Raw genomic sequence first — 23,358 nt, forward strand, 5'->3', positions numbered from 1 at the left:
CTGTTCATTTCCTTTTCCCCTCCCTTCCTTGATTCTTTATTACTGTCCAGAAAGGTTTCTCTGCTGCCTGACCTAGCCTTTCCAGGTTATTACCAAAATTTTCAAACGACTTCCTTTGGATTCAACAACTATTTGTTTCGATCTTTCTCTCATATACATACAAATCCCTGTCTACCTCGCCCTATGTTTGGAGCCATTTCTGATTAGCCTCCTTTTTACGTTTACAAGCTGCTCTCACTTCATCATTCCACCAAGATGTTCGCTCTTTCCCATATTTACACACAGGTGTTCCTAGGTATTCCTTTGCTGTTTCTACTGAAGCATCCCTGTATGCCAGCCATTCTATTTCTATAGCCTGACCCTGCTTGCTGTCTACTGTTCGAAACTTCTCACTAATCATATCCATGTACTTCTGTATAATTTCCCCGACCTGGAGATTTTCTACCCTTATTCGTTTGAAGACAGATTTCATTTTCTCTACTCTAGGCCTACAGATACTTAGTTCACTACAGATCAGATAGTTGTCGGTATCATCGAAAAATCTCCGGAAAACTCGTACATTCCTAACAGATTTCCTGAATTCGAAGTCGATTAAGATGTAGTCTATAACGGAGCTGGTACCCCTAGCCTCCCATGTGTAGCGGTGAATAGCCTTATGCTTGAAGAATGTATTCGTAACTGCTAAACCCATACTAGCATAGAAATATAGCAAAAGCTTCCCATTCGCATTAGCTTCCATATCTTCCCCACATTTACCAATCACCCTTTTGTATTCTTCAATTGTATTTCCAAATCTCGCATTGAAATCGCCCACTTCATAGGTACACTTTATAATCTGCTACCTCTTCCTCGTTATATCCCCTTACCCGAATATTACTTACTCCTAGCACATCCAGATGCATCATCTTTGCTGACTGAGCCAGTTATACTTTCTTTCTTCCATAAGCCCCATTAATATTGTTAGCTGCCCATCGAATTCCGTTTCGTTCACCAAGTTGTTTCCGAGAAATCCCTCGCCTGTCAAATGGGAGTGGGACTCCGTTACTCCCATAGGTCCGAGGCTTGCTTGAAATGACCTGAGCTCGGTAAATTCATGAAGCAGGATGCTACCCTACTTACACATAATCCAAGTGAGTATCTCTCCTCTATCGGGTTATGGACCACGGGTGGATTGTATAGTCCTAGCCGCCTGTGTACAAGGAGGGTCCTGACTTAGAATATGTCCGAGATGCCCACTCCCATTCCATAGCAACTGGTATCCCGACTCTCAGAACCACTTACTAGGCCACTCAACCGTTGCCCATGTTTCACCAACTAGGACATGATTATAGTAACACACACCATGAACCATCATTTCATTAATTTCTCTGTAATGTTCTTTTCGTTTCGATGAAATCTTTCAAATTTTGGATAAATTTTTCAATAATTACGGGTTAGTAAAGCCCTATTCTTTTATTTAAGTAGTTATGATCTCCTTCGTAACCGGTCGATCATTCAATGAAGATTAAAAATAACCTGTGAGTACTTACTCATGATGTTGAGGTCTTCAAAGAAAATATACGAATTAAGGATGCGTGCAGAATAATCAAAATAATGTGTCTTATGAAATCCGACAAATGGACAGAAATAATTTGTAGATTCCTAAGCTTATTCACAATCACAGAAAATTCATTATTCCCAAAAACAAGTGTAATAGCAAGGGAAATGCTCGCCTAGCGTAACTAATAAGACTGTCAAGAGAGATATCCTACTAGCGCTCCTATGAGAAAAACTTCAGCTACGATCTGTTCACTCTTAAGAATGCAAATGGAGGAAAATTGCAAGGTGTTATAAGCAGAGGAGACGACGATGCCTGGATGTACCTGCCGCTGTTCATTATTTACTATACAGACAAATACCGCTTCCAAAGGGAGGGTTTATGTTATGGCACTCGGGATATGAATCCAAGGGCTTTGACATTACTGTATATCTTAAGCGTCTATTGCATTCATAGTGGCAGCTATTTAATTACAACTGATAGAAAAGAGATACATGTTTCTAAGTCTTACTGTCCTTCAAGGTAGTCAACAGCATTGTGTACAACCCGTTGCCAGCGATGTGGAATAGTAGGATAACTTTAGCAGCACCTCTTGTGTCGATAGTTCGAATGGAACGGTCTACTGCCTGACAAATCTCTGGAACAGTTCTGAAGTGAATGTCACGAAGTGGTTCCTTCGTCTTAGGAATCAAGTCAAAGTCACAAGGGTTCAAGTCCGGGACGTATGGTGGATGGTACAGCAATTCTCAGCCCCATCGACTGAACAAATCTGCCACTGCTTACGCTCGTATGCGTCCGAGCGTTGCCGTGCAAAATGATGGGTGGGTTCTGCAAAAAATATCGCCGCTTCTTTCTCAAAGCAGGTCGCAGGTTGTGTTCTAAAAATGGACAGTAATACTGCACAGTGAATGTCTGCTGTGGAGGAATGTAGGAGAACCCCATAATAGTCGTACAAGAGAATAACCATAACTTTCACATTGCTGATGTTCTGGCGCGTGGCCCGTATTGACGCCATTCTTTCGAGTGGCGTTTCAGTTTCGGCTCATGTCTCATACAGCTTATGATACGGCGTAAGAAAGCCTCTCTGTCGCACTCATAGCGCTCCAAGTGGTTGCGAGCAGCGTCGTATCGTAACCATTTCCGCATTTTCGTCAAATCACGCGGAACTCATCTTGATGCATTTTTTTCATGCCTAGACACTCCTTTAGAATGTGAGGCGTGGTCGCATGTGCTAATCCTATGTCTCGAGCCAGCTCATGAATCGTATGGCGTCGATTAGTGTCCAGTAAGCCGGCAAGAGTTTGCACTTCTTCTTCACTGACACTAGAACGACCTGGCCGACGCATGTCCACCACATTTTTGCGTCCCTTGTTGACGCCACTGTTCTGTAAGGCAATGCAGATTCCCCACAAGCCTCTTGAAGACCTTGGTGACACTGTCCTGCTGTAAGACCTTCGGCACATTCAATCTTTATCCAACTGCGTTGTTCCTGTTTCGAAAACATCGCGACAACACTACCTTAGACCAACAGTTAACACGAGACTCTGTTCCCCTCGGCAGTTGGAAGGGAGAGTCCATGTGCTCTGAGGTAAGGTAAGTATGTTACTAACTTGTGCTATCAGCGACGTTATTAGGTTCAGTTGCATGGCGTCTCTACACTAGTTCTGCCACTATTATAATTCCAAACCTCGTATATTCGTTGATATTTAAATAGATTTCACATAACGATATTAAGGACAAACTGACAAACTGTCATAATAAACATCCCTATTGCATAAATGATTTCATATTGAAATTATTAAAAATGTATGCACATAAATGATAATCTTCATATTTCAGTTGAAAAGAAGGTCGCGTGTAGAGAACTTGTTTATAGAGGTATAATAATTGAAATTATATTGATCATACATAAAGAATTTAGTTTAATGTATCCCCGTCAGGAAGTCGTAAAATTTAAGAAGTGAGATTTCCACTTCTGGAGGTGCACATGCCCCTGAGGTTCACTCAGCATACATTAAAAATGAGTACCAGGTTAATTCCTGGGGGCAAAGGCGGCCGGGCGTAGAGCTAACCACTCTACACCATCAAGTGCCGAGGTTACGGATAGTGGAAGCCTTTACCTTCCACCCCTCCAAGGGCCTTCATGGCCTGTAGGGAGATTGCTTTGCTTTTTAAGCTTTTTTTACCTTCAGAGGAAAGTAGTTGATTTTTGTAATGTTGCACACAAAAGAATTTAATAATAAATAAATGGTCTTCGGTTTTCACAAAGATTTTTTTTTACAATTTATTTAATGTCGCACCGACACAGATAGTCCTTACGGCGACGAGGGGATAGGGGAGGGATAGAACTGGGAAGGAAGCGACCGTGGCCTTAAATAAGGTACAGCGCCAACGTCTGCCTGGTGTGAAAATGGGAAACCACGGAAAACCATCTTCAGGGCTGTTGACAATGGGGTTCGAACCCACCATCTCCTCAATGCAAGCTGACAGCTACGTGACCCAAAATATGCAAACACATGCTCGGTACAAAGAAACAACATTTTACTTTAATATAGGGCCCGGTTACAGAAAACGTGGGTAAATGTGGAATAACATTCTCTTGTCAAGGGAGAAGGTAGTCCGTGTAGCAAGGCGTGATAATAATAATAATAAAAATAATAATAATAATAATAATAATAATAATAATAATAATAATTCGGGGCCGTTGACTTAGATGTTAGGCCCCTTTAAACAACAAGCAGCAAGGAATAATAATTCGTTTGACAATTAGGGAACTGTGAACGACGCACATTGACACTGACCAGGTGGTAAACCGGTACCTATGACGGAAACATCTGCACCGAAGAAAACAATCGAGTTATAGCTAATCAAGGTTGTAGACGCAAAAATCCAGCTGTCTAAGGAGGCCAGGATATTTACTGTAACTGCATATTACTACAGGGCAGATGAGTGAAAAGAGTACAAGAAAAATTCAGTGCCGATTTCAATGGAAATCCCCTCCACAAGTCATTGATACACGAAATCGTAAGAAAGAAAATTGAGGTTTCAGGATCCGTCGTTGATAAAACCCATGAATATCCGCGTTTTAAAAGGAGAGAGGCGCAGAAAAGGAGATACTTGCTAACGGATTTTGAAGAGCCTCACTAAGTCGTGAAAAGCATGCCGGCATATCCTGAAGGACCTTCACCTGAAGGCATACAATGTCATGGTCCCCTGATCTCCAGTTGCGATTTTCGTTTGTGCGCTAACATGAACAACAATCTAGAAACTATTGACGCAATAAACGACAACAAACCAAAACAATGGCCGACATCCAACGGAATGAGCTACTGCTAGTCGCAGGGAACGTGAAATTTAAAGTAAAATAACCTTGCAGGTCATATATTTGTTGCTTGGTTTGGGTTTGGTTTATATTGGTCCATCATGTAAATCAAATACGAAAACTTCCCCATTGCATTCATTTTGATTTTACTCATTTTTACTTCCATTGTTTTGACACCTCCAAATTCTCTGAATATGCTGCTTTTATATTCACGTAAACGTAGCAGTCATAACATAAGATATTCTTTTCTCGCATTTCACTACATTGTGTGGGTGTCGAGAGAACTGCCTATGATAGCAGCCACCGTAGAACAGTCTGGTCACAACTTTGGCCAATGCTACTTATTGATCAGTTTACCTTGCGTGTGGACAATGATTTCCAATGTCAGGTGTTGGTACGCCTACACTGCCGGATCAAAAGTATCCGGACATCTCTATGTAATGCTGAATTGAACCCTACATATCACGAGAGGCGGACCAGCAAGTATAAAGAGAAGGCGGAGAGTATTGCGTTGTCAGTAGAGAAGCAGTAACACCAGAAATGGTCGATCAGGAGAGCTCACTTACTTCGAACGTGGACTAGTCAATGGATATCACCTGCGTAATAAATGCATCAGGGTTTTTCAACCCTTCTAAACCTGCTCAGGTCGACTCTTGGTGATGTGATTGTGAAGTGGGAACGCGAAGGAACAACTGCAGCTATACCAAGACTAGACCGACCTCATTTAATGACGGACAGTGATCGTCGAGCATTGTGGTGGATGGTTGTAAAAAATCGCAAGAAGTCAGCTGAAGGAATCACTCGTGAGTCACAAAGTGCTACCAGCAGTCCAGTCAGCACAATGACTGTGCATCGGGAGTTAAAAATAATGGGGTACAATTTTCAAGCTGCTGGTTATAAGGCAAACATTTCTGTAGTCAATGCTAAGTGACGCGTTAAGTGGTGTTAAGTGCGATGCCACTGGAAAGGGGATGACTGGAAACGAGTGATTTGGAGTGATGAATCGCGCTATACTCTGAACAATCCGATGGAAGGGTTTGGTTTTGGCCAATGCCTGGAGAACGTTACCTTCATTCATATGTAGTGCCAACAGTGAAGTACGGAGGAGGTTATCTTATGGTATAGGGGTGATTTTCGTTGTTAGTATGTGGCCTGCAAACTCTAAATGCGGCAGGATATTAACACATTTTAAACCATTGTGTACTGCGTACAGTAGAATAACATTTCGCAGACGATGATTAATTGTATCAGCTTGACAATGCTCACGAATCTGCATCTATGAGGCACTTGTTTGCGGACAGTAACATGCCTGAAAGGATGTAGCTTGCCTAGAGTCCCGACCTGAACCCAATGGACTACCATTGGGATGAGTAAGAACGTCGACTTAGCTCCAGATCCCTGCGTCCACATCTCTACTTCTCTGGTTTCGCTTCCTGAGAAGGAATTGGCTGCCACAGCTCCATAGACATTCAGACAACTCATTGAAATGGTTCCCAGCAGAGCCAAAGCCGTCTTAAATGCGAAGGATGGGCCCACCCAATATTGACACGGGTAAAATCTAAGTGCAATTTCAGATGGGTTTCTTGTACTTTCCATCGAGGTAGTGTATTCTTATATTGTCCATATTCTGCGTAGTGGAATATGTTGATCTGGTACTGTTGAATTTGCAATACGTTGATCTTGACGGATATCAGTATTACTTGAAGAATTTAGAACCTAGTACATGGAAATATTCACTTGACAACAATTGCAAACATCGAAGGAATATCAACATATGCAGCAATTGCTCTTCAGGAATACCGAAATTCTCAACGACCAATATAATTACCCCTGTAAGATAAATCTCCCTTCACAAAAGTAGCCCTTTTTGTCGTCATGACATGTCTGAATTTAGTGGTAGATTGTATAGCACACTGAACCTTGTTTGAAAACTCGTGTCTCTGTCCGCAGGTCAGGTCATAAGAATGGTACTATATTACGATCAATAGCCTTGAAATTTAAATCAGAATATCAATCACCATTGCCAAGCATATACGATGAACATCAGAAAGTGCTTCATGACGATCGATTTGTTCTCAACAGTGTATTATAAAATGCAAGTCTTGTGTTGTTACTGAAGAAAATAACACAAGGGATTTTCTGTTATTCATATCACATATCCTAATACTCTTATAAACTATTATCCACCGAGCTCGATAGCTGCAGTCGCTTAAGTGCGCCCAGTATCCAGTAATCGGGAGATAGTAGGTTCGAACCCCACTGTCGGCAGCCCTGAAGATGGTTTTCCGTGGTTTCCCATTTTCACACCAGGAAAATACTGGGGATGTACCTTAATTAAGACCACGGCCGCTTCCTTCCCATTCCTAGGCCTTTCCTCTCCCATCGTCGCCATAAGACCTATCTGTGTCGGTGCGACGTAAAGCACATAGCAACAAAAACTATTATCTAAAAAAATAAAACATCTGATGGGGAAAAATTCATAAATTTCTCACACATAATCTTGATGAAATTCGGACACATGACAGAAATAGTGAACATGATCTTTTTTGAGAAATGCTAGATTTACCATCCCCGACAAACGTCTACATAGTTGTACGAAATTGCTCATCCTAAGATCTGGATGATAGAGAGGAAGTCATGTTTCAGAATAACTAACTAGGAAAATTTTGTTTCGAAAGACAATTTTAAGTTATTTTGTATCATATCGTACAGTTACTTATGCTATTCCTCTATTGGCTGACACAAAAATAAATCTACAAAGCTGACAAAATTGTTTGGAAATGACACAGGCTACAGATAAAACTTAAAATGGACCTACCGGTATATTTACTGAACTGGTAGCTCTACAGTATCTTTGATGTATGAAATACTGAAATACTGTAGTGCACTGTACTCTATGTTTATTGCAGATCATGCCAACGGACTGTCACAACACAGCTATTTTTCGCACCAAGATCATGTAATAAATGTTTCATAATATAGAAATAAATAGTCTCTATTCGTTTGGAAGTTTATTTCCAGTATATTTTGAAACACGTCCTGATGTGTGCGTGATAAAACGTCAGATGCTGCCTGAGCATACTTTAACATAAGGATATATTAGGGAGGTATTAAGTGGTCATATATCAAACTGTGTCTCTTCATAACGATAATTCTGCCGTGAAGATTAGAAAGTTCTCCTTGCACTTTGTATGGTACTCCAACCTTCCAGAAAAGTGTTTATACTGACGAAAATAACGTACGCCAAATGACTGACAATATTTCACCGTTTACTACTTACCCTTAGATACAATGTGGACTGTCCATTCAATTTTTTGCTATTTTGCTTTACATCACACCGACAAAGATAGGTCTTATGGCGACGATGGGACAGGAAAGGCGTAGGAATGGGAAGAAAATGGCCGTGGCCTTAATTAAGGTACAGCCCCAGCATTTGCCTGGTGTGAAAATGGGAACCACGGAAAATCATCTTCAGGGCTGCCGACAGTGGGATTCGAACCCACTATCTCCCGGATGCGAGATCACATCTGCGCGCTCCTAACCGCACGGCCAACTCGCCCGGTGACTGTCCATTCAAAAGGCGCTACTTACACCCTAAGGAAGTTCTGGAAGAACGGAAGAAACATATAATAAAAGGCACAAGGCACTTACCCGTGATCGGATATGGCACTACTTTTAAGGAATTACATGTTTCTGGTCTTGATTCCTCATGGCATTCGACAGTATTCAACTACTGCAATTCATGTGGAAGGAATACTGAAAAAGATTGAAGTTGAAATAGCATCGTGTGAACGGACACTCCTCAGTTGCGTAGGACTTCATTATATATTCTAATACATGTATGTCTTTCAACTGTGAGAGCTTCATTAAAATGACTAGAGGGAATTTCATGCATTTTTCTTGTGAGTCAAATGTTCCGGGATTTATTCTAATGCAGAGGGTAACAAAAACACAGGCAAGACTTCAGGAAACGATTTCTTAGATGCGGAGTAGAAAAGCAGGTTATATCAGCATTAGTACAAATATTCTTAGTTTGTAATTTATCACGCTGTAAAGGAAGATCTTATTGTATACCAATACGTTTATTTGCTAGAAATTTTTAAAAAGTATATTGGTACTAAAACCTATGATTTGCAGAAAATATTGGTGGTTGAAATGTGGAGTCTGTCAGACAATTTGCACCTGGTCAGATGTGATGGAATATACTCAAAGTTCTATGCGACCACAATTTAATATTCGTATCCAGACGAGAACAGGCCACTTTCGCCTGAAGTTGACTGTATGCATCATAATCCCATCAAATGGCCATATTGGAATATATTAAGATCATACTTGAAAGCCAGAGAACTCAGAAATGAGGCATTTTCGGACCTATGTTCATACAAATCGACTTGCGAGGAAAGATCATGGTATACGTCGAAAAGGGAGGTGTTCACATCGTAGGGCAAACTGGGTAAAGTCATTCAATGGTCGCAGAATACATGAAACCGTCCACATAGTACAAGATCAACAAGATCAAGTTCACTTCATCGAAAAATTATGTCACCTTGCTCTTGTTAGATTGATAAAATTGAAATGCATTCATAAAGTTTTGCTTCGTCAATTTTATTCCACTCGTATACCGTGTACTACACAAGAAAATTATCGTTCGCTGTTAATCTGGTTGTACAATTGTATAGAAGATTAGTAGTTAGATATGTAGAAATGTGGGTTATGCAAATCATATTAGAATAAAACATGTTTCGAATAAGGAGCCGATAGTAATATGAACGAGTCTTAACGAAGCTGAATTTCAGGAAGTAGGCCTCAATATATATTTGGCATAGATACATCACTCCGTGTATTTACTCAGAAGCATAGTGAAGCAGGTTAAGTAAAGTGTAATAAGGGAATATAGTAAGTCACCTGTACACTGTACATTTCTCTGTACGATCTCTTTACACGAAATAACTCATTTTCTGTAAAAAAATTAGAAGAACCTATTGTGTTCCACAGCAATTAACTTCACTCATTATGTATTAAGCTCTGGTAGAAATGAACGAAACCACGAGGAGGGGAGGATTGTAGGTAAAGTCGAAAGAGTTCATGGAGGAAGCAGCTACGAGTATATAGTGTGTATTCTACATATATGTGATCTCGGCGATGAATGTTAACGTACTGCAGATATGTAGAACTGAAGGGAAAACATATGTGTATAATTTATTCTGTGTATGTTCCATTCATCCCATTCAGTTCATTTTTGTAAATGTGAATGAATCATTATAGGTAATTGCCAAGCAGTTCATAATTATAACATTTCTTAAGTTCATAGGTAAGAGGACAGCACTATATGGTCTTCTTAAGACATGACTAGCAGCTATTTCCCTCTCAGTCTTTTAAAGATGCCTTTGTAGCAATTTCTCGAACAGGGCTATGTATTTCAGTTACAGAGTATGCTACAGACAGTGCAGTGTTCGCATCTACTGTTAAATTAATAAGAAACTTATTTTTAATTTTCATAGTGCTTCTTTACTTCGCCCGTTTTAATTACATTTTTGCATGCATTTCACCGGGTAAAAGAATTCATATTCTCCAGGCCTGTAGTCTTCACTTACTGCAGAGCCCTTTAATCGCATATCTAGCTGATGTTAATGTTAATTTCATGCGCTTCGGCGATCAACATTATTCTAAATATATCACGTCAAGGCCAAGAGCTCGAGTCACGCCATGTAATTCAAGTCATTCTCCCTTCGCTAGGATAATGGAAGTAAAGTTCATATTCGTTCTCATAATCAGAAAAAGAAAATATTCCCAGCTCACTATCCTTAGTTGCTAGTTTGCTCACTGAACACCTCCCTGGGTATAGTGACCGGCCTCGGATTTGACCCTGGTCTCTGTAAAGGATTTCAAAGTCATCTATCTTCCATGGTTTTTCAAGTCAACTGGGAATATTTCTGCTGTGACAGATGGAGGAGTTGGACAAAATTTGCTTCCTTACCGTGAGTGATATCCTGCGCAAGACTCCTCCTGGTGATCCACAGTGAAGTTTGTCTGGTCCCGAACAGTCAGTCATTGGTATGGTAGTGTGTTTGAACATTTTAACTTTTGATCAACCTGACTGGTCAATTCTTTTTTCCACTCCGGCCATCGTAACCAATCAGACGCATTATGGTAAAACATTAATTTTAGATCACTGAACATTCAGATGTGAACAATTGCAATTTGTGCTTGGTTTCAATATAAACCGATTTCAATTTTACTTCTTATTTGCGTATTAACAGTAGCAAATATTTAATTTTGCGCCGATTTTGCAATTCGGGCGTTATTACAAACATTGCTTGAAGAGTTGATAGATCTCTAGGAAGATTTCATCGTGAATAATAATAATAATACAAAGTTTCCTGACTTCTGATATTGTAGGTTGAAGTGACTGCTGATTTCGTGTACAGAATGCATTCTGTTTTACCTGGAATCGAATAACTGAGACGTGAAAGCGATATTTCGTTTAAAACATCGCCCAGATAATAATTTAATCCATTATCTGGATACGTCGTTCAAATAATTAGGCCTAATTGTTTTTCATGTATTTGTATTTCATACCTGGTATTTGTTTTGAATATCGTGCATTGCACGTGTATTGCAGCATATGGTTAGTCTGAGCTCGATATTTTTAAATTTTGTTTTTGATTTAGGTGCTGTACTCGATATCGTATTTAGATATAATTTAAATAGATTCCACCAGTGATGGAACTTTCTTACGCATGCGGAATGCATTTAATTTAAGGACGTTAAGGTAGCAAGTTAAATGATTGCACAACTTTTGTTTCAGATCTGGAAATATTAACAACGGCAGAATTGTCTTAACAAAATATTTTTTCAATGATTATGCGCTTATTGAAGAAGCTTTCATGTAATTATCTTCTTTTAACGGAGTTAACTTGAAATGTTTCAACTATAATTATTTAACTAAACCCCTTCATATTAATGTAAATATTTTTGTACTTGTTTACTAGCTCAGTTTGAAGACATTTCGTTCATGAGCTTATTGATGCCTTCTTCATTAATTTATTTCATTAAGTTAATTTTCATCTAAGTGACTAAATCACAGTTTCTACACCTCTGTTATTCAGACTGAAGGTGGAGTGTTACTCTTCATAGAGGGGCACATTTTACTTCATCAAATGATAGATTGTTAAATATATGACTTGCTCAAGTAGATTGGAGGTCATTTTGTCTCAGATTAATGGTCCATTCGACGTGTGTGGTATCGTGTGAGAACTTTGCTCGGTGGACAACTGTACATAGGGGAAACTCTGGAGATCGCTCGCTAGAGACTAAGCTTTCACGAATAAACGATTAGACCTACGGTTTCGCTTGAAATACGTCTTTCGGCGTTTTCAGGTTATACTTCATTTACCGAGTGAGTTGGCCATGTGGATAGGCGCGCGCAGCTGTGAGCTTGCACTCGGGAGATAGTGGGTTCGAACTCCAATGTCGGCAGCCCTGAAGATGGTTTCCCATGGTTTCCCATTTTCACACTAGGAAATGCTGAAGCTGTACCTTAATTAAGGCCACGGACGCTTTGTTGCCACTCCTAGCCCTTTTCTATGCCATCGTCACCATAAAATTTAACTGTGCGACGTAAAGCAACTTGTAAAAACACTTCTGGTTACGTTATTTCGTAGTTTGGTTGCCTAAGACCTATTGTTCAAATGTTATGTTACACGTAAATGTCAGCACATTTCCGGTATGTTACTTTGTATTATGATAGTTGTATTCATGATCTGGTTATTGCCGCACCTTACCACTAAGAAATCTACTTCCTGGAGAGTGAATCCCTCTTCTATTATTTGAAGACATGTTGTTTTACGATAATCTACGGACTTTTTGAGTATTCGACGGCTATGCCATGAATATTTTAGGAAGAATATTCAGAGAGAGGTGCAGTTCACCATGAGAGCATTGTTCCGATCAGTGAAGCAGGAGGGGTTGTAGTCTGTGCTATAGCTTATTAGGCATTAGCTTTTGTTTTGAAAACAATTTCATACAATTTGAACGTAGTTTCTTCCTCGGTTAATTCGTGTGAATACGTGTTAAATAAACAGTGCATAAATATAACTGTGTACATTGGTTTTCCGTAGCTGAAGTTATCGAGATCTTTTTGCATCAAGTGACTAAATCGTTGATGGGATAATTAATTATAAACGAATATAAATTGTAATATTAATTAATTATAATATGTTCTGGAACATAAGTGATGATACACGAACAATAAAATACCATTTTCGGAAAGAGCATCTATTGAGACCCTTTTTGCATCAAACGATTCATTTCCTTGATGGGAGAATTATTAATGAGTGAATATCAATCGTAATGAATTATGTTCTGTTCTGCAACATAAGTGATGGTATCTTGCATAAGGTATTGGAAATGAAGTTTCTTAAATAAATAAGATAAAGTAATACTAGCTCCCGTAGAACGCTAGTTGTTTTACGTCGCACCGACACAGATAGGTCTTGCGGCGACGATGGGAGAGGAAAGGGCTAGGGGTGAGAAGGAAGCGGCCGTGGCCTTAATTAAGGTACAGCCCCAGCATTTGCCTGGTGTGAAAATGGGAAAGCATGGAAACCCATTTTCAGGGCTGCCAACAGTGGGGTTCGAACGTACCATCTCCCGAATACTGGATACTGGCCGTACTTAAGCGACTGCAGCTATCGAGCTCGGTCCCGTAGAACGTGCTGGTGATGTATTTAAGAAGGAGAATCAATCGAGCTTGAGAGAACTTCGACTTTCGTAAATTGCATTTCTTACGCAGATTGTTATCTTGAAAACTAGAAGAGCAGCTGGAATTGATAAGACTTCTAGGGACATACTAAAGACAGTGGGTTGGGATAAGTACCATATTTCAAGAGCATATTTGATTACTGTTTGTAGGAAGGCGCTGTACCAAATGAATGGAGAGTTGCTATAGTAGCCCCTGTGAATAACGGAAAGTGTGATAAACATAAAGCCGAAAATTACAGGCAAGTCAGTTTGACATGTGTTGCATTTTGAGCTTTGGGAAAGCATTCTTTCCGATTATATTGGACTTGTTTGCGAAATTAATTACCGGTTCGATAGAAGGTATTTCGGGTTTAGGAAAGGCTATTAAATTGAAGCTCAACTTATAGGATTCCAGAAAGTTATAGCAGATATCCTGGATTCGGGAGGTCAAATGGACTGTATCGCCATTGACCTCTCTAAGACATTTGATAGGGTAGGTCATGGGAGTCTGCTGGAAAAAAATGAGTGCAACTGGACTAGACAAAAGAGTGACTGAATGGGAGGCTATATTTCCAGGAAATATAACTCGGAGAATTAGAGTAGGTGAAGCATTACCTGATCCCTTAATCTTTAAGTGGGGAATTCTTCGAAGCAGTATTATTCGACCTTTATATTTTCTTATGTATATAAACAATATGATTTATAACTGTAAGGCTCCTGTGTCTTCCGAAACTAAATTTAAGTAAATAAATTAATGAACTACCAGAAAGAGATGCTTTTGCTGGCGAGATGGAGTGTTTATAGTGCACTATATGGCTATATCAAATTTGTTACTTTCATTGACCTGTCTCAGTCTCATCGTTGGCTTTGACAATATGAAAGTGACTGAGGTACGAGTGATGTTAGTAATACCATTGCTTATGCAGCTAATCTCTGTTATGAATGGTGTGAATATATCGCACATAGTGTCGGTTGGTGCATGCATTTCAGTGGGCTTGGCAGACTGATATGTAATAGCAATGGCTGGCTCGGTGAGGAATTCAACGGGAAACTACCTCACTCATCGTTTCCCCACTACGCCTCTTCAGCGACGCCTAGGCTATTTATGACAGCTGTTGGCGGAGCTGCAGAGGATCAACGCAGCCTTCGGGCTGAATAACCAACAAAAAGAGAAAACAAATGGTAACAGTATTACACCTGAAAATGAAACAACTTGATTAAAATAGAATGACATGCTTCGTTCTTGGAAGAACATCATCAGAATGAAATGTTCAGAAGTACATATTTGTGTTATTTCTGTTCACATACTGTACTTAGGAACTTGAAACCTGGAACGTAAGTTAATAATGTCCTCCACTGTCTCTACTCCAGCATAGAGAGTAGAGCTGCCATTTTCTAATATTTTAAATGTACGATAGGCGCAAAAAGTACTAAAATAAGTGATAAGTATCTGAAAGAACATGTGCCTTTCTCGGCCATCCAAGAAATCTGTAGATTTTATCCCGTGACAGAACGGTAATATCTACTGACGTGTTTTGATAAGTGTTCTGGCATCTTCGGAGTATGAGATTCAGTCTTTCGAAATGAACTGGGGGTGGCCGTAGTACTAAGATTATATACTACGGTAGAAAATTCTATGTGAATTGTTACTTTGTCCGTAATTTTCTAGTTACATTGTCACCACAGTTGTTTGCAGTCTGTTCTATCACTTGTACTACCACTAAATAATAATATTACAATTCACTTGCTAATAGAAATAGTGAGTTTGTGATCTACTAGTCTGTAAAATACTAGGAATTTCTCTCTTATTATTAGGACAACCAAACACTCACTGTAGATAGCTAACGACAGGTTCTTGGCATCTTTAGTTTGCTACAATGAGAATATCTGCTAAGAATTACTTGAGTTCCCTATGTGAATGAAGCCGAGTATCTAGCGCCATTCTCCAATTTAGAGATATAGGGGCTTTTCAGTGGACCCTTTAAGCTCCTACTCATCCAACATGTTCCTGGTAAATAGCTTTCATGATTACCTTTCATGTAAATAATTATGGAATTCAGATGATGACAATGGAATTTTATCATTTTACTGTGCTCTTCACAAGACGGTCAGAAACATGGGCTGCTGCTGGGTGCAGTGTGAGCGAATCACAGTGTTTTGACGAAGAACTGGAAATTTTATTCGTTGCAGTATTACATGTGTGTTTCCTTTCGCCGTTGGATACTAACTAAAAATGGGAATGGTTTTTCGTCTCTGAAAAGAGGAGTGAGGGATTGTACGTGTTGTAGGACCTTTAAATTATGGTCTTCTGTGGCACTATGCTATGTATTTTCATACAGTATGGTTCCCATGTATGCGTCAAGCATTACTTGAAAATCTCCCATGAAAAGAGGACTTGGGACTAAGAACGAGGATTTGCTCATATTGGGAGGAAATTGACCTTGTTGAGTTTTCTTTCTCACCTTGTGTAGTGAAATAATGCTACATTATATTATTTTAAACTGATGCCTGCAGATAGTGCCAGAATATATTGAACAAATATAACTTCGTTAAATTAATAAAACTGAACTGGACACAATTTCGTGAACCTACTCTACTTCCCATGGGTTAGGTAAAACATTCACTCACAGTATTTCCTTCGTGCAGTCCTATTCTTCAGATTAGAACAATTTATCCTCATAGCAGAGCTCATTTTCAATTGGAATAGTCTGAATTGTGGAGTAACAGCCATAAGTGATCACGCTGGAGAGCATGTCGAGACTACTTAGTCCATAGAGGTAGCTTAATGTTCAGTGAAGGTATTACTCATGCTATCAAGCGGCACTGTCTTTTATAAGACATTAACGGTGCTGAGATTTCATGTTTACAATATTTCACTTCCTCACGTGCTGACACGCCATGTTCGGTAGGTATGTGTGATTGAAACTGCATTTATTCAAGAAATCTTTATGTTCCTTTGTTAGACCATTAAAACCCGAGTTATTTTCACTATGTAGTGAAAATAAATCACTGTAAAGAATGTTTCCGAAAATTATACGGAATTGTAGTTAGCCTGTTTAGCTTATTACTAATAAACGAATCCCTTTCGTGTGCAGTTGAGTAATACGTTTACTACTTAAACCTTCATCTTACTCTCTTCAAAGTAGGACACTGGAATACAATAGATTAATCACCACAGAGTTGAACAATGTCACCCTACAAAGCGACATGTGACACTGAACGCAAAATTGAACCAAAGATCGTATTGCAAATTCATTTTAAATAACACTGGTCAACAATGATTTTGTTAAATGTATTATTTATGGTGATTCTTATGTACTTTTGTGTGTTGATTACGAATATGAAACCATAAACTTCCCATCACCCACAGTTTTTTTGTAATTTCAAATCTTTGTTTTCATATTTACGGGTTAGCATGCTACCATTAACAAAGATTAATAAACTATTATAATTGTTGGTTTATCATACTCTTACTATATTTTTTACTTTGTATTCTCTTAAGAATGTACAGAATTCCATATTATTCATTGTTGCCAAAACAATTAGAAACTTTAAAACATTGCAGTTTTCAGTTGAATTAGAGATTTCTTTCATGCGACTGTCTGCATAGAGTTGTGCTTCCAAAGTCTATTGAAAGGAGATAGTTTGTGTTCAATATACAGTAGTGTTTTCTTTTATTGTGTGAAAAATGCCTCGCAACTGTTAAAATTAACCAGATAGTTTCTGTAATATATGTGGCGAGTTAACCCTTAAAGCGCAGAGGCGAAGTGTTACTACTTTAATTAAGGAAGCTTATGAGTTTTATTTTGATTGCAAGATGGATCTGAATCAGCATTGGGCCCCTAACATATGTTGTGCTTCATGTGTAACTCTACTGATAGGGTGGATGAAGGGGACTCGCCATATGCCTTTTGGAATTCCGATGAAGTGAAGGGAACCTAAGGATCATTTGACCGATTGCTATTTTTGTGTGACTAATATCTCTGGTATATCTTCAAAGTCAAAACATACAGTTGTATATCCGTCTCTGAAATCAGCAACCAGACCGGTTCTACATGGTCCAGGACTTCCTATACCTTCTCTACCAGATATATCTTTGATGCATGGAGATGAAGAAATTGATGTTGATGAAGAGTTATGTGATGATAAAATGGATGATGACCAACACTTTGTAGAAAGTTCTGCTACTTCTTCTGAGCCTCATTTACTTACACAATCAGATCTAAATGATTTGGTTCGTGATCTTAATCTGTCTAAAGCCAAATCAGAATTACTCGCTTCAAGACTAAAAGGCTGGAACCTTATAGAGGAAGATACCAAAGTCTGCTTCTTCCGCCAACGTCAAAAGGAATTCGAGCACCTATTTTCTAAAAAGGAAGAACTAGTTTTCTGCAATGATGTTACAGGTCTCTTCGAGTTACTAGGGCAGCAGCATAATCCAGAAGACTGGCATTTATTCATTGATTCTTCGAAAAGAAGTTCGAAAGCGGTACTGCTTAACATTGGAAATACATTTCCAACAGTTCCTGTAGCCCATGCAGCTAACTTACAGGAACCATATGAAAACATGAAAATGGTACTATCCGCTATCCAGTATGAAAAGTATTCCTGGCAGATATGTTCAGATTTGAAAGTTGTAGCTCTCTTACTTGGTTTGCAGTTAGGATATACGAAATTTTGCTGCTTTTTATGCCAGTGGGATAGTCGAGATAGAAATAATCACTATATAAAAAAGAACTGGCCAAAAACACAGTCATTTACTCCAGGACAGGAAAATGTCGTTCATCAGCCTCTTGTTGCATCTGACAAAATCATACTGCCCCAATTACACATAAAACTAGGTTTGATTAAGAATTTTGTAAAAGCACTTGATCATAGTACGGATGCATTTCAATTTCTCCAAACCAAATTTCCAAAAATATCTGTAGCTAAACTAAAGGAAGGCATATTTGTTGGTCCTCAGATCAAAGAACTGATGAAAGATAGTTAAGAAAGTTAAAAATATACGAACTAGCTGCATGGTGATCATTTAAGAAGGTGGTCACAAGCTTTCTAGGAAACTACAGGTCAGAGAATTACAGGGAACATATTAGTGAACTCCTACAAAACTATGAACACATGGAATGTAATATGTCTCTTAAAATACACTTCTTGGACTCGCATCTTGACTTTTTCCCTGAAAATCTCGGCGCTGTCTCAGACGAACACGGGGAACGTTTCCATCAAGACATCGTCGAATTTGAAAGCCGTTACCAGGGAAAATGGGGTCCAAATATGCTGGCTGACTACTGCTGGTCACTCAAAAGGGATGTTCCTCAAGCTAAGTTCAGCCGAAAATCTACCTCTCATACTTTTTAGGTATGTAAATGAAATTTAAGTTTAGATAATAAATTTTAGTACGAACAACAACATTTTTTAAATTTTTTGAAAATTACTCAAAACAGTGAGTGATGGAAAAATTCTAAAAACGGACTTCAAATGAGCAGAAAAAAGTGTATGTAAAATAAAATGGATGTAAATTCAATTTACGTTCAGATAATAAATTTTAGTAGGAATAACAATTTTTAACATTTTCTTAATTTTTTGAAAATTACTCAAAAACTGTGCGTGATAGAAAAATTCTAAAAACAGATTTGAAATCAGCAGAAAAAAGTGTACAAGAAACACCCTTTCACTTCCATTTAACAAACAAAAATTTAAATTTTGTTGCCCTGTGTAATCCGAAGGAAATACCAGGCGAATCTTGAAATACAGTTAAACATAAAGTAGCAAAATGTACTCTGTTATTTTTCACGAATAAATTCGGCAGTCAAATTCATATATTTTCGTGTTCTATCCCTGTGGAATTCTCATTAGTAAAGAACAGCGTTTTAAATAGTATTGCTTTGAGGTAACAACCTGCATATTCTGTGGAGGAAGTGATATTCCCTTTTCAATTCACCTACTTTAAAAAAATATGATATCAAGTATTATACAAATTAAAAGGGTCATATAATTCGAGAAAGTTCTAGAGTATTTTGTCGTCGACCTTAGCTATTAAAATTGTTGATATCGTCCCGGTTCTGGATTTGGTTTTGATTGAAGCCACTCTTGTTGTACATTACGGTTAATGTTTTCTGAACTGAGTGCCCTACACAATTATTAAATCGATTTCTATGATGATTGTTCTGTCAATAACGTATTCTAGCACAAATATCATATAATTTTTCAAGTGTAGTATAGTATTTACGAACTATATCGAGCACAAGTAAGGAGTTTAGTGAGTTACTGAAGTGCAAAAACGCTGCTACATATAGGAGTTTTACTGTCTGCATTTGTCCGCTATAGGTTTCACTGTAGTTGGTCGGTAGATAATCAAATATTTGCAATGATTCCCATGAATTACTGACTAAAGGTTGTTACTTAGAGATATTGGCTCATATTTTATCATCCCAATCGAATATGTTGCACCACACACGCTGACCGTGGTGGAGATTTAGTCCCAGCAAAACGTAGTGTTGGTAATACTGGTATTTGAAGTCCTTAAATTTTGGACGTAAGTTCACCACGGAAAATGAAATCCCAACACCGATATGGACTTGTGCAAAATAAACGAAATTCGGGAGGCGTGTTTGCACATCTGAAAGATGACGCCTATTCAGATTTACGCGCTAGTTAACGAAAAGTGGTACAATGGTCTGGGGAACGACTTTCATTGACAGAAGGAACATTCTCGTCGTTATCCCAAGTAACTTGACAGATGATTTGTTCGTCAGATTGGTATTTGAAACGGTTGTGCTGCCATTCGTTCACAGTATTCAAGGGGCTGTTTTCCAATACGTTAACTCTCGTTCTCGTACTGCTGCTGTCACCCAACGTGCTCTGCAGAGTGTCCACCACTTGCCTTGACCTCCGACATCACCAGACCTTTGGCCCATCGAGTACGTATAGGATAATATGGGACGACAAAAATCCAGCGTCACCCAAAACAGCATTAACCGCTGTTAATTTGACCGACCAAGCACAACAGGCCTGAAAATCCAACCCACAAAATGACATACGGCACCTGTACAACACAGTGCATGTTTGAATTCTTGCATTGAAAATCGCTGTGACTTGTCAGTTAGTAAATGACTATTCCATCTAGTACTGCTAGGTGTTTACCCTTTTGAAGTTTTCTTGGCGGGAATAATCCATCGCACCGCATTCCTTCCTAGAGTCCCCTTTCCTTTTATCACATAGGGTTCTATTCCTTGTCAGGTGTAATTTAGTTGTTCAAATTTGTAAACTGTGTGTTTAATTCTCTGCTGTGCCGAGAAAATTTACCGTAATTCATTTAATAGCTCGAATCACTGTTGTCTCATTTCGAATGTGTTTTTCTCATTAGTTCTTGTTGTTATTTTAAATTTCGGTCTTCCTCTTATTGGCGTTGTATTTCGGTGATTATAAATACATGTTGTTAACTGTATTTTTAATGATCGTGGTTTCCACTTATTTTTATGCCATTTATGTACCTACCACGGAACTTATAACTTTCCAGTCGCTTCCCTTGCGTATTATTATTATTGCCATTCGTTTTCAAACTTTAAGAAGGCTACTGTTTGAATAACAAAACTATTCATTCACCAGAGTGTTACTGTTCGGTAGCAAATTTCTATCAGTTACTACGATTATTTGATTATCTTATACTACCTTCTTATTATCTATCAACGTCAAATAAACGAACAGTTACATTGCCTAGACAATTGCTTAGCCTAAATTGCATTCTCTAAAAATATCTTCTTGGTGTTGGGATTTCATTTTTCACCAGTGTATGTAATTTTCACCATAGTAATAATTGTTATTTGGGCCTTCCGTTCATCGACACTGTGATGCAGAACTTTCACAATTCTTTAGAGTAAGGAACCATTTACTTAAAGTCCGTATTGAACCCTTATTGGAGTGCTCATTTAATTAATCAGTCATTTATTTTAATGTACAGAGAATATTTAGTTTTATTAAGTCTTGGTAACTTGCAGGGACCATCTACATTCACAGTACATTTCGCAATTTCTTCAGGAAGCTTGGAGCCGAGGTCTATTTGTTCGCCAGCTATGTTTAGAAGGAAGAATTTCAAAATGATGAACCCTACTTAAAACAAGGAAATAATATTACTCCAACGGCCAGGACCAACAGAAAACATTTCGGAAGCCCGGCGGGAGGCTAGGAAATCTTACGAGACATGTTTGAAGTAAGTGTCGGGTACGCGATGTGTTGAACCAATGATATGGTAGCGTCACATTGGTTAAAATGAGTGATGGCCCCAAACGAGCATACAATGGCGTCTGTGAGGACGACTTAATAAAAGCGATTAGCGCGTGGGTTAGCTACCCTTATTTCGGCAGGAGTCTGCGCGGGTAACATCGTAATGAGAAGTATATTTACTTGCAGATGGTAACGCTGTGACATAATAGGGACGAAGTAATGAGCGAGTGGGGAATATCTGACCTAGTTACGGGGTTAGATAAGCAGAGTTGTCCCGCGGCTGAATGGGAACTGGTTTTTCACGGTCAGTGAAAATTATCCCGACAGGTGTATTATAGTAACTGGCCGGTTGTCTTGATCCAGTTTTATACACCGTGAATAAGGGGATGTTTTGAAGAACCTCCAGAAGCAGATGCAGCAGCGAAGACGAAGAGACCGTATTTCTACGCCAGGATGGAGACCCACAGACTGACCCAGTTCAATTCTGAAGGCATCTCATTAAATATGGCTGGTTAATACGATGGGGAGCCGGCTGTCCCAAAGCAGGCGGGAAAAGTCAACAAATAGATGAGTAGTCTACTAGATTTGCAATGTAAATTATGTATGTGGTATGTACGTGTTTCATTGTAACAAAAGGGGATAGGTTAGTTTAGATATTTGATTTCAGTAGGTTTAGCTGTTGTTTGGAAAGTCTACGTCCTGTTACAGTAAATGTACTTAGAAGTGGACCGGCTGCATTAGGTCACAGTTTCCCTTTTCATTTTATTCAGATTTTATGGCCGAGTGGTTAGCGTCATTCTTTTTACGAATCAGTTTCTTGTTTTAACCTCATATATTTTTGATTTGTCTTTCATTGATGTTTGAGATGCAGTGTACGTTTCGGGACTAAAATTCAAATGTAAATAAGGATTTAAATTAAAGTCAGGAAGGACTAGATTAAATTATTAATTGGAGTTCAAAGTGTACGTAAATATGCCATCGCGTTTTCTGGAATTTATTGCATGATGTGTGAATGAGAATGTGTGAGATGGTGAGTTTGGATCCACAAATTTGGGTAGTGTCACCTTCATGATTATTAGTATATAAAGATGAGTGTAAATTAGTGATTGATTCTCGAGTTCCACGAACACAGTTTCGTATTCCTAGTTCCGAATATTAGAATCAGTTTCCTTTAAATATTTATATTATTTTTAATGCGTTTTTCTGGTGTTGTAAAGATGAGATATTTCAGTAACTATCAGGTTTTCAGACTTGATCGATTGTCTACGTGGTAATTTCTTAGTTTCAAGTTATTGTGTTATTACGGAGTTGGCCACGTCATTATTCAAGTTAACTTTTCGAGCGTGAGTACATTGATTTGTGACCAGTGCGGTGGTGTTTCTTTTCATGCGAGCGAACGTTAGACGGCGTCATATATATTTTGTATCAGTTTTGGAAAATTTAGGACAAGTGATATTTTGTGTGATTATGAATAAGAGGACGCGTTCCTCATTTGGAAGCCCTGAATTTTCACGTTTGTGTAACTTGCCTTGGG

General features: G+C 38.7%; 1 protein-coding gene across 2 annotated transcripts in view; it reads right to left on the bottom strand.

Annotated features, from left to right (window-relative positions):
- Positions 1-23,358, bottom strand: part of LOC136863237 (fibronectin type III domain-containing protein 5) — an 862,231-nt gene that overhangs the window by 783,735 nt on the left and 55,138 nt on the right. The gene's annotated exons all lie outside the window — the stretch shown is intronic.

This window comes from Anabrus simplex, chromosome 2 (genome assembly GCF_040414725.1).
Source record: "Anabrus simplex isolate iqAnaSimp1 chromosome 2, ASM4041472v1, whole genome shotgun sequence".
NCBI lineage: Eukaryota > Metazoa > Arthropoda > Insecta > Orthoptera > Tettigoniidae > Anabrus > Anabrus simplex.